Source organism: Palaemon carinicauda, chromosome 6 (assembly GCF_036898095.1).
Source record: "Palaemon carinicauda isolate YSFRI2023 chromosome 6, ASM3689809v2, whole genome shotgun sequence".
In the NCBI taxonomy this organism is placed as follows: domain Eukaryota; kingdom Metazoa; phylum Arthropoda; class Malacostraca; order Decapoda; family Palaemonidae; genus Palaemon; species Palaemon carinicauda.
The window spans coordinates 13350179-13361398 of record NC_090730.1 but is presented as its reverse complement, the minus strand read 5'-3'; the positions used below and the strand labels follow the sequence as shown (position 1 = coordinate 13361398).

Genomic DNA, 11220 nt, shown 5'->3' with positions numbered 1-11220 from the left:
AATCAGTCAATTGATCTGTGAAATTGAAAAATAAAAAATTAGTATAGCTAAATTTATTGAACTCTTTAGATTTAAGTTGAGAATATTATTATATAACTATCAGCAAAAAATCGAGAAGAATAAATGTTAGTATAAGTAAATTTATTCAACTTTCAAAATTTGAGTAGAAAATATTATTCTAAAATGTTATTATCAAAAAACGAAAAGAATAAATGAGAAATCCATCAATTCCATTGGATATAGGAAAAGCAAGTTCTGCGCTTTTCAAAATATGCAGGAGCCTTTAATCTCAGATCCCCATTAACTATTGAGGAAGATAATTAACCAACAGGTGAACAGGTGGTAAGGCTTCTTAATTAAGTACATGGGCGTATTGGAATGTGCAACCAAATGTCTGTTTCCAGCCCAAACCAGAAGGAAAAAAAATAACTCTTCAAGGAAACTTAATGTTACCAGAGTCATGGACAACAGAAACAGGAAGCTATACATGTGTAAATATTAATGTTTAAAATGTCCCTTTGACTGATAGGTACTGTTATTTCTTTGTCTTTCGAGGTTGCCTGTGGGCTTTAGAGCCCGAGGCCCCGTAAGAAGGGCCCCCTGGTCTGTTTTTAACTCCCGCCTGAGGTAGTGGCCATGCAAAATGTCCCTCGGGTTCCTGTAGGATTTTGGAATTTGTGAGCGAAGCCCTTGGACGTATCAGTCAACCAAATCTTTTGGAAATGTTTAAAATATTTCTTTTATTGTGTGTTTTATAGTTTTACTTGACTGTTATTTACTCAGTATCATTATTCATGGTTACTAAGAGACTCCGTGATTTGAGATTACAGTCATTGGCATTGAAACTATTCATGTCCCCTATTATTTCACTTCCTTGTGGTTTGTTTTTATAAATGTTAATATATATATGACCTTATGTATAAAAATATATACAAATATAAATGTATATATGCACTTGAGTGTAAAAATAGATAAGACAGGAATATGTTAAATCAAGGAACTTTAGGCAAACTATATTTTAATTTCTTCATTTTTAGGGCAGCTAAATTAATTATTGCCAATAAAGACCTCTTTTTAATTTATCAATTATAAGACATATATAATATATATATATATATATATATATATATAGATATATATATATATATATAAACATACATATATATATGATATAATATATATACATATATATATATATATATATATATCTTAGTCAATGCGTTCAATTGGATGCTGAAACCGTATCCTTATCTGCATTACATAAGATAATAAATCACTGTGTTAATAGATCTGAGAAAGTGTAAGCGATCTGTTTTCATTTTTGCATTCCTTTTAACACAGCTCCCCTTATCAGCTCTTTTGAGGTCAACTCAAAAAGGTAAACAGGATTTCCTATATGATAAGTAGAGAGCATTATGAAAGACACGTAACAGAATGAATGAATTTGACTTGCTCGTACTACATCGTTTTTCTGCTTATTATGCGACTCCTATGCGAGGGTAATTATTATTATTATTATTATTATTATTATTATTATTATTATTATTATTATTATTATATGGACACGATTTATAGAAACATAGTTATAACTATGCAAAGTGATTGATTGATCGATTGCGGAGTATCTGGCGTTACAACGACCAGGATCACGAGCTACCATTATACAAAAAAAGGAAATTCTTATTGATTTACCCCTATAACCCTCCATTACTTCAGAGGCGATTCTGTATTGTTTTCCCATAATTAGGCCGAGTAAATATTTCAGTTTTCTTTCCACTGACGGAGGCTCATCGTGGGCTCAATCCAAAATTATCAATATAGTAAACTTAATATCTTAACAGATTACAGCTGAACAGACCTTATCTTAACAGTCATCAACTTTACAGGCCTCAACTTATTACAGTTGTGTACTCATCAGGTACACTGACTTATATAAGTTGCTGGATGTCCGGGTGTTTGAGAGAAATTTCCATTTTACCCCTTTCTGAACGACAGGTGTCTGGGAGCGTGAAATAGGTAGTTGAGTATTTAACAGGTTTCCCCGCTCCCAGGCACCTGTCGTCCAGAAAGGAGTGAAATAGGAATGTCTCTCAAACACCCGGACATCCATTAACTTATATGAATGACTGTACTTCATTGAAATATTTTTGTTAATCGGTATATTTGGTTCCTTGACAGTTTTTGTTATGCGTCAGAATTGTTAATACAATCTCTGACAACATATTTTGTTACTCATCAGATTTTATTACGTATCAGATTTTGTTACTGAATAGACTCTGTTACTAAAAGGAAAGTCAGACCACAAGCCCCCTGTTAAGTCTAATTCTTTCTTACTTTATTCCAATATTCGAATTTAAGGTGCCCTATTCTTTTTATTAGATTTCTATTGAATTCGCGCGTTTTAAAGAGGTCTCTGTACTGCACATTTTATTTTCATATCAATGCTGGAAGATGGGGGCACGTAATATCCTATTAATACTTTTCTCTTTAGTTTAGGCAGTCAGTTGTAGCAGGGTTCTGTCCCAATAACAGTATTCCCCAACCAAGCTCAGTGCCATAGCCATTGTACGATAATCAAGGTACTCTTGGGCACAATTTCTCTTTATGAATATCTATTTTATTGATTGCCTATTTCATACAGTTACATACAGTACGTTGGCCATTCTATTACTAACAGGATCCTCGGTCGTAATGATATAATGTCATACAAAAGCAAATTCATCTTAATCTAATTTACATCTTATTTTCTCATATTTTTCTTTGAAGACCTTCTATACTGAGGAAACTTTCAAGGCAAATAATACGACTTTCATTCGAATAATGCCACATATAGATGATAACAATATCCATAATTCTATTTTGAGTAAGCTTCCTAGTCAAGTTAATGGCCAATTTTGCCCCCATTAGAATAAAGGTACGAACATTCCGAGTAAAAATGATAATTTCACCTAAGGGGAAACTCATTTAGACAGTGTGTACGCCCAGAGACCAAGGTGAAAATGAATACTTGATTATTCCAGTTTGGTTCCACCCTTTGTCCTTCTCCATTCGTGTTCAAATGAAATGGTCATGAACTAAGGGATTTAATTGTATTACCGCGAAGCCCCCGCCCCCCCCCCCTCTCTCTCTCTCTCTCTCTCCTCTCTCTCTCTCTCTCTCTCTCTCTCTCTGTATAGTTGAATCACTATATAGATGTAAATATTCTCGTTTCTATGTCCTCAAATGTCTGCCGCCAATGGGCGCAATAAATTGATTAAAATCTCTCTCTCTCTCTCTCTCTCTCTCTCTCTCTCTCTCTCAATTTAATTATGTAACTTCAAATCATTAATTCATTGATTATGTAGTATAAGTCGTATATAAAAAAGAGGAATTACAGTATTTGTTTTGATTATGTAGTAAGATCGAACAGAAAAGAAAATTATTATTCTCTCTCTCTCTCTCTCTCTCTCTCTCTCTCTCTCTCTCTCTCTCTTATATATATATATATATATATACTGTATATATATACATATATATATATATATATATATACATATATACATATATATATTCATGTATATATATATACATATATATATATATATATATGTATATATATATATATATATATATATGTATATATAGATGTGTGTATGTGCATACATATATATTTTTTTTCATTAAATGCATTTAGTACTTAATGAAAATTGCCTAAGAGAAAGACTATACCCATAGAGTACACACACACACACACACACACACACATATATATATATATATATATGTATATATATATATATATATATACACATATAAATATATATATACACATATAAATATATATATATATATATATATATATTTATGTATATATAATTACCAGCTGAGCTACAACCCTAGTTGGAAAAGCAGGATGGTATAAGCCCAAGGGCTCCAACAGGGAAAATTTACTCAGTGAGGAAAGGAAATAAGGTAATGAACAATTAAAATGAAGTATTTTAAAAACAGTAACAGCATTAAAACAGATATTTTATTGATAAACTATAAAATGACTCTTGTCAGCCTGTTCAATATAAAAACATTTGTTGCAAGTTTGAACTTTTGAAGTTCCACTGATTCAACTACCCGATTAGGAAGCTCATTCCATAACATGGTCACAGATGGAATAGAACTTCTAGAATACTGGGTAGTATTGAGCCTCATGATGGAGAAGGCCTGACTTTTGGAATTAACTGCATGCCTAGTATTACGAACAGGATAGAATTGTCCAGGGAGATCTGAATGGTCAGAATTATGAAAAATCTTATGCAACATGCATAACGAACTAATTGAACGACGGTGCCAGAGATTAATATCTAGATCAAGAATAAGAAATTTGATAGACCCTAAGTTCCTGTCCAACAAATTAATATGAGAATCAACAGCTGAAAACCAGACAGGATAATAATACTCGAAACAAGGTAGGATAAAAGAATTAAAATACTTTTAGAATAGATTGATCACCGAAAATCTTAAAAGACTTTCTCAATAAACCAATTTTCGTGCAATTGAAGAGTACACAGGCCTAATGTGTTCTCAAAAGTAAATTTTCTGTCGAGAATCACACATTGAATTATAAGTGTCATACAGTACATAGGACATTGCAGTCGAGAACATCTCTCCGCTATGGTTTGCAATTCCGCATTTGTTTTTTAGGAGTCAAAAATTCAGGGGTTAGCAGGTTTCATTCATCTTTATATTTTCATACTCCAACGCTGTTTGGTTTATTTAAAATTTTTTGAAAACTTTTCTCATCATTATATGATCTTTCACATAACATGAACTTTGTGCGAGTTATTCTCAAAACAGGTCACTTTATAAGAACAAACTGAATTGCAACATCCCATATAATTTTTTCTTATTTTTACGGTATCATTGTCAATACCAACTTTTCTTACCAGGAACAGAGAGTAATCTCACTTTCTACTCTCCTATCAGTCAATAAACATGTCGGACCTACTTTGTCACATTTTGCATAACGGTGTACATGGTTCTTGCTCAAAATATACTGTAAGGTTACTTAAATCAATTTGACTTGTATCGCATCACTGACAATATATAGAACACTCCTGATTTGCTCCCAGTTCTCAAACTCATTGCAAAACAAACCTGTTTAGCGCATATGATTGATAACCAGTTCGGTTAGTTAAACTCTACTTCCATTGAGCCATTCGTTCTCAATAGAACACACCCATTGTTTTGCTCGATATGGCACTTAACTTCGTGTTTGATAGTCTTGAAAGGTTTAAAATGTTAAAAGGCCGCTCATGAATGGTAGGGGCAAGGGACAGTGACATTGCCCTATTGAGTAGGACAATGCTCTAGAGATAGACCTAAAGGCTCCCACAAACCAACACCGACCCCCCCTTAGCTCACAAGGATGGTGAAATTGCAGCGACCAAAGAAACTGAAGAGGGACTCGAACCCCGGTCAGGGACGTTACCACATCAACCACCACAATCCTAATATCAATAATAGAGGAGAAAAAAAAAGCAACGCTCGTTGGTATATTTACTATAATAGCCTGGTCTCCTGAATAAACAGTACTTGTGTAAGACACGAGCTATTGTTCATTGGAGCCTGTCAAGGGTCTCTCTGCAAAACTGGGAATTAGGATGGAAAAGTAGTACGTTCTGTGGTTATACACTCATCCCCAAATTTTTATGGAAAAAATACTGAAAGCTAAACGGTAAGGGGTCTCGTCTTCCACTCAAGCATATTAATCTAAAATTGGTCAAACATCAGGAGAAAAGGCGTATATATATGCATGTTTCATATATATATATATATATATATATAGATATATATATATATATATATATACGCCTTTTCTCTTGATTTTCGAACTATTTTAGATTAATATGGCTTAAGTGGAAGATACACACACACACACACACACATATATATATATATATATATAGAGAGAGAGAGAGAGAGAGAGAGAGAGAGAGAGAGAGAACACGAACACGTACTAAAAAAGGGCCACAGGAAAAGTGTTGTTATCTTCACTTCTTCATACGTGACGCAATATTATTCATTAGTCACTCATTAATTTACGGCAAGTATTTTATAACTCCAATAAAAGATTGACATATTTCTTCATGCGTTATAACACAGGTCCAAGACCCTGACATTTGATGCAATACTGAACGTTTTCTTTTATGGCAATAAATGCACAGAACGCTGCGTATGTACCTCAAGCTCCCATATATGAAGATAATGAAAGAAAGTTTTAATTGTTATCTAATTAAGCTTTCTATACAAATTCTTATTGACTCGGAGACCCCTTAATTTAATTATGAATCTCAAATACACACACACATAGGTTTATATAATTTACATAAGTGAGTATATACAGTGTATTTATATATACCGTTTATACATATATATATATATATATATATGTATATTAGTATATGTATATATAGGTGTGTATATGTATATATATATATATATATATATTCATATATATACGTATACATATATTTGTATATATAAATAAATATATATATATATATATTATATATATATTAATATATATATATATATATGTGTATATATATACATATATATGTATACGTATATATATATATATATATATATACACACATATATATGAGTGTGTGTATTGCGCGTGTGTAGCTTTGATAATCTGAGTCCTGAACAGTGAATTTTACACCTAGTTGTCAGCCGATAGTTCCGCGTTGCAGGAGAGAGAGAGAGAGAGAGATAGAGAGAGAGAGAGAGAGAGAGAGAGAGAGAGAGAGAGAGAGAGAGAGATCGTTATAACCAAATATTGCCGAAAAAAATAACATTTTAGAATTGATTTAATATATAGAGTTCATCTTCGGTATCTAACTAATCACCAGCTCAAAGTTCTTGGGCCACAACGACACCTACATAAAGTGGTCATTCTATTAAGGCGGATTTTCACGGTCGAACGGTTCGTCGAACGCGGTTCGACAGACAAGTGTTTGAAGTGATGTTCGAACGTGTGAACGGGGTATTTGGTTGTCGAACGGTTCGAAGAAAGTCTGTTTTCACCATACTTTTGTGGGCGGGACTTCATTGTCCACAAACCTCATGCATTTGTGGCTGACTCCACCTCTTCGAACCGTTTGAAAAGCAGGTTCGACACCCGGGTTCGACGAACCGTCCGACCGTGTAAACCCAGCTTTACTGACACGATCCTCTGGCGTAACGATTTAATATCATACAAAAGCAGATCACGTTTAATCATTATGCAGGCATCATCCCAACCCAGATATCATGTCTTCCATCCGGGTTGCATTTGCAATAAATGCTGCAATTGCTTAAGCTGGTTTGATTGCAACTATTTTCCGGATGAAGCATCCTTTTTATTGCTCTGGAAGCACAGTTGGATTTTCCCTTTTTATTTTATATCATATATTCTATTTAGTAGACTTTCAAGAGCGACTATTTTGTAGGCATTGCTTTAGAAACATAGCTGGGTGTTTGAACCATTTTTATTCTACACCATATATTTTCAAAACTGCTTTATTTTTATAGGCATTTCAGAGTGATTTTTCTTTTCTTTTTGTAGGCCTTTTAGAATCTTACTTTGTTTTCCAAATGAGGTAGATATTTTTTTGGTATGACTTTCTGAAATGCTTTATATTCTCTTGTAAGTTTCAAAGACTTTTCTTTCGTAGGTCTTTCATATTGGTTTATTCTTTGAGTTTTCCAGTTTTTCCCCTTTTTTCACTACACTTCACATGGAGTCAGGAGTAATAAACTGCAGCAAATGGTTCTTCTTTGATATCTTTCCGCGATGGTGATCAAGATATTTCCTGTAAATCTGTTATTTTACTATATTTTGTTCTGTTAGTATTATCACATTTTTTATATATGGAATCGGCAGTTTAAGGGCTCCTGGTGTGAAGGCGTTTTGAATGATGAAAACATCAATAACAAATAATAATAATAATAATAATAATAATAATAATAATAATAATAATAATAATAATAATAATAATAATATATTTCACTTATTTACGTTTTTCTCTCTTTACAGTGAAGGTTTTGCGTTTGGAATGCCATCACTAGTATACTGATAAACATAGTTTCTCAAAAACAAACAAACTCGAAAGTGACAAATAGTTGCTAATTTTTCTTCGAGACCCTTCAATTGACTGTGAAGGCAAGCGAACACGTGTGCGTGCGCTTTCAAAATTACCAAGCAGTTTTGCTGGATAAACACATCATTTTCGTAGCATGTGGGACAACATTATTAAGTATTTATAGACATACCATGTTTTGTAGTTTCGATATAAAGAAATTCATTGGAGTTATACACTGCAAATGCATGTGCTTTAGTATCTAAAGTAGATAGCTAGAGAAATATAATAATTTGTAATTAAATACAGTGAATGTGTGGACTTTAATGTCTGTTTTTTTTTACTTGTAGATAACTATACTTATATGAAACTGTACACTATGAATTAACAATTTCTTTACTCTATAGCAATTCATGACCAAATTCTCTCTCTCTCTCTCTCTCTCTCTCTCTCTCTCTCTCTCTCTCTCTCTCTCAAGATAATTAAAGTGGAAATGAACCGGATGATATTGTCTTTAAGTCAATTTAGCAAAGACACGAGCGACAAAATCTCGCTATATTCCATTCCGATTTTTATTGTTTTTCCTATCACGTATACAGTACTTAATTTTTAAAAATTACTTCTTATATTGATAATTCATAGAACGATGTCAATTGATATAATTCAATATGTAATAGCAATAATTGCAAACAGCAATTATAACACTAATTCAAATAATTTCAATATCTTTCCTTACCGAGAAAAACAGCTCAAGTTTCGCGTACTACGAGGAATGTTAGTTTGAAGTTATCCTTAGCACTGCTGATAGATATTTGTTTTTCGCCCAAAACTTCAAGTTCTTACTTCACTTAAATATCCTCTCCCGCCGGCTGACTGGCCCCAGGATTACTTAACAGCACCACTTACGAAGTAACACTAACTTGCTAAAGTGCGTTCGAGTCTCCCCGTCTCCATTGGGGCAGAGGCACGATAGGTCACGTGACTAGCAGGTCTCATGACGTCACAGTGACGGGCCATTAGTTGCCAAGTAGCCTTATGATTCCCCCTTTTATGTAAAGGTTACAATACGATAAATCGGTCCTATCCAGTTTCCTTTGTCGCAGCTGGTTTTAAATAGCATATTGAAATGCTCCCTTATGTTTATTGTTTAATGAATTACGCTACTGTGGTACTGTGTTTTTCTTATACTTTTTATAAACCTTTGTATGTATAAATAAATCTAGTCCTTTGCTGTCTACCATCTGAGATATTTGGAAACATTTGTTTTGATCTATTATGATCTAATTACGTTTCTCTTTGTTATAAAAACAATCTATCAAGTGTAATCTTACAATAGTAATCCTTCGATTTTATTCATATAATGCAGCTGATTCAACCACTGATTTCCTAATTCCTAATTAAGTTGAAAAAGTCTCCTACTTCTGACGTAAATAAGTTCCTGGATTTTACTTACCTCCAAGAAGCAAGTTGCTGTGACGTTAGATAAATAGGACATATTCTCTTAACCTTGAAAGTTCTGGAGCCATACGTTTCTCGATAAATAAAACTAGAATGCTAACAAATATCCCGAAGGAAGATTGATCGAGAAAGCATTTAAGAGCTTGCAAACAAGGCTGTTTATTTATCGTGAGACAAGGCTGGCATTAAAGGCAGTCGTATATAAATTAACACTGACTTCTCATGAATAGTTTATCCGAATTATATAAAATGGGCCAATAAATGATGTTCCAGATAATTAGCCAAAATAAGATGTAATTTAATAAAGTTTTCCCTCAAGTAAATCATATGGACTAACAAAAGAAAAAAAAAATATCAATAATAAGCAAAATTACGGTTCAGCAAATCCCAGATTGCTCGTAGGCGAACCTGTTGATTCGTTCCATCAACTGCCAGATTCTGGATTCCTTTAATCTTCCCCGTCTTTTTCCCGTCACGGACCCTGATATATCTGACGCCAAGTAACTCTTGAACAACCAATCAACTAGAGAAGGATTAGACCCCAGGCTCTCTTTTTTTCTATTAGAAATATGAGTCTCGGGGAAATCATTGATTTGGGAAGGGGTGGGATAGGGGGAGGCGTGGAGTTGGAAATATAGGGTGGAGGCAACTTTAAAAAAAAAAAAGAAAAAAAATAATAAAATAAATTAATAAAAAAATTAATAGAAAAAATCAATAAAAAAAATTGATAAAAAAGAAATTAATAAAAAAAATTAATAAAAAAAAAAGAAAATTCTATTCCTAAGCATTTCGTGTTGAGGAAATATAGCCCTATTAATACGAGGAAATTCTGAATGCTTAATTATTCGACATTTAATTATTCATAAGTATTAATGAATGATTTTCATTATTAATACATAACACACACATACGCTGTATATAGTATATACAGTCATCCTCCTCCTCATCATCATCATCATCATCACCAGCTGTTGCTAGTCCACTGCAGGATAAGTGCCTCAGACATCTTTCCACTAGCGGCTGTTCATGGTCTTTCAATGCGTCTATACTAGCAAATTTTCCTAGTTCGTCAACCCATAGTCTTCTCTTCTTTCCCCTGCTTCGTTTACAATCTCCAGGGACCCATTTTGTTATGATGTCCATTTATTATTTGTTATTCCCATTAGATGTTCTGCCCATTTCAATTTTTTTTCTTCTACTTTTGTTTACTCTCATATTTATGTTACTCTTTTTTCTGTCTTACAGTATATATATATATATATATATATGTATACTATAGTATGTATATATATATATATATATATATACACACACACACACACACACACATATATATATATATATATATACAATTTACTACACAAACAATACAAATAAACCTTTGAGTAGTTATAAGATGAACCTAATATTAGGGAACTCATCTCGCAGAGAATTCATTCACTATTTACCAGGTTGATTAGAAATATGACAATTACTCTTGTATTGCATTTTTTTTCTAAAGCCTCCCTCACCCCCACCTCTTTAATAAATAGCTCAATATAGAAGGAGATAAACCTTTAACTGGGTTAAACAAGACACTATAGTCCATTTCTTTTAGCGAGTCATATTTGCACCGACTGGCAACGGTGCCCTTTTAGCTCGAAAAATTTCCTGGTTGCTGATTGGT

The 11220-nt window shown here is 33.1% G+C and overlaps 1 protein-coding gene across 2 annotated transcripts in view; it reads right to left on the bottom strand.

Annotated features, from left to right (window-relative positions):
- Window positions 1-9025, bottom strand: part of LOC137642431 (uncharacterized) — a 226697-nt gene extending 217672 nt beyond the window's left edge. For both annotated transcript variants that reach the window (XM_068374980.1, XM_068374979.1), the window contains exon 1: window positions 8833-9025. The gene's annotated coding sequence lies outside the window, so the exon portion shown is untranslated. The remainder of the gene's footprint in view (window positions 1-8832) is intronic.
- Window positions 9026-11220: the final 2195 nt, after the last annotated feature.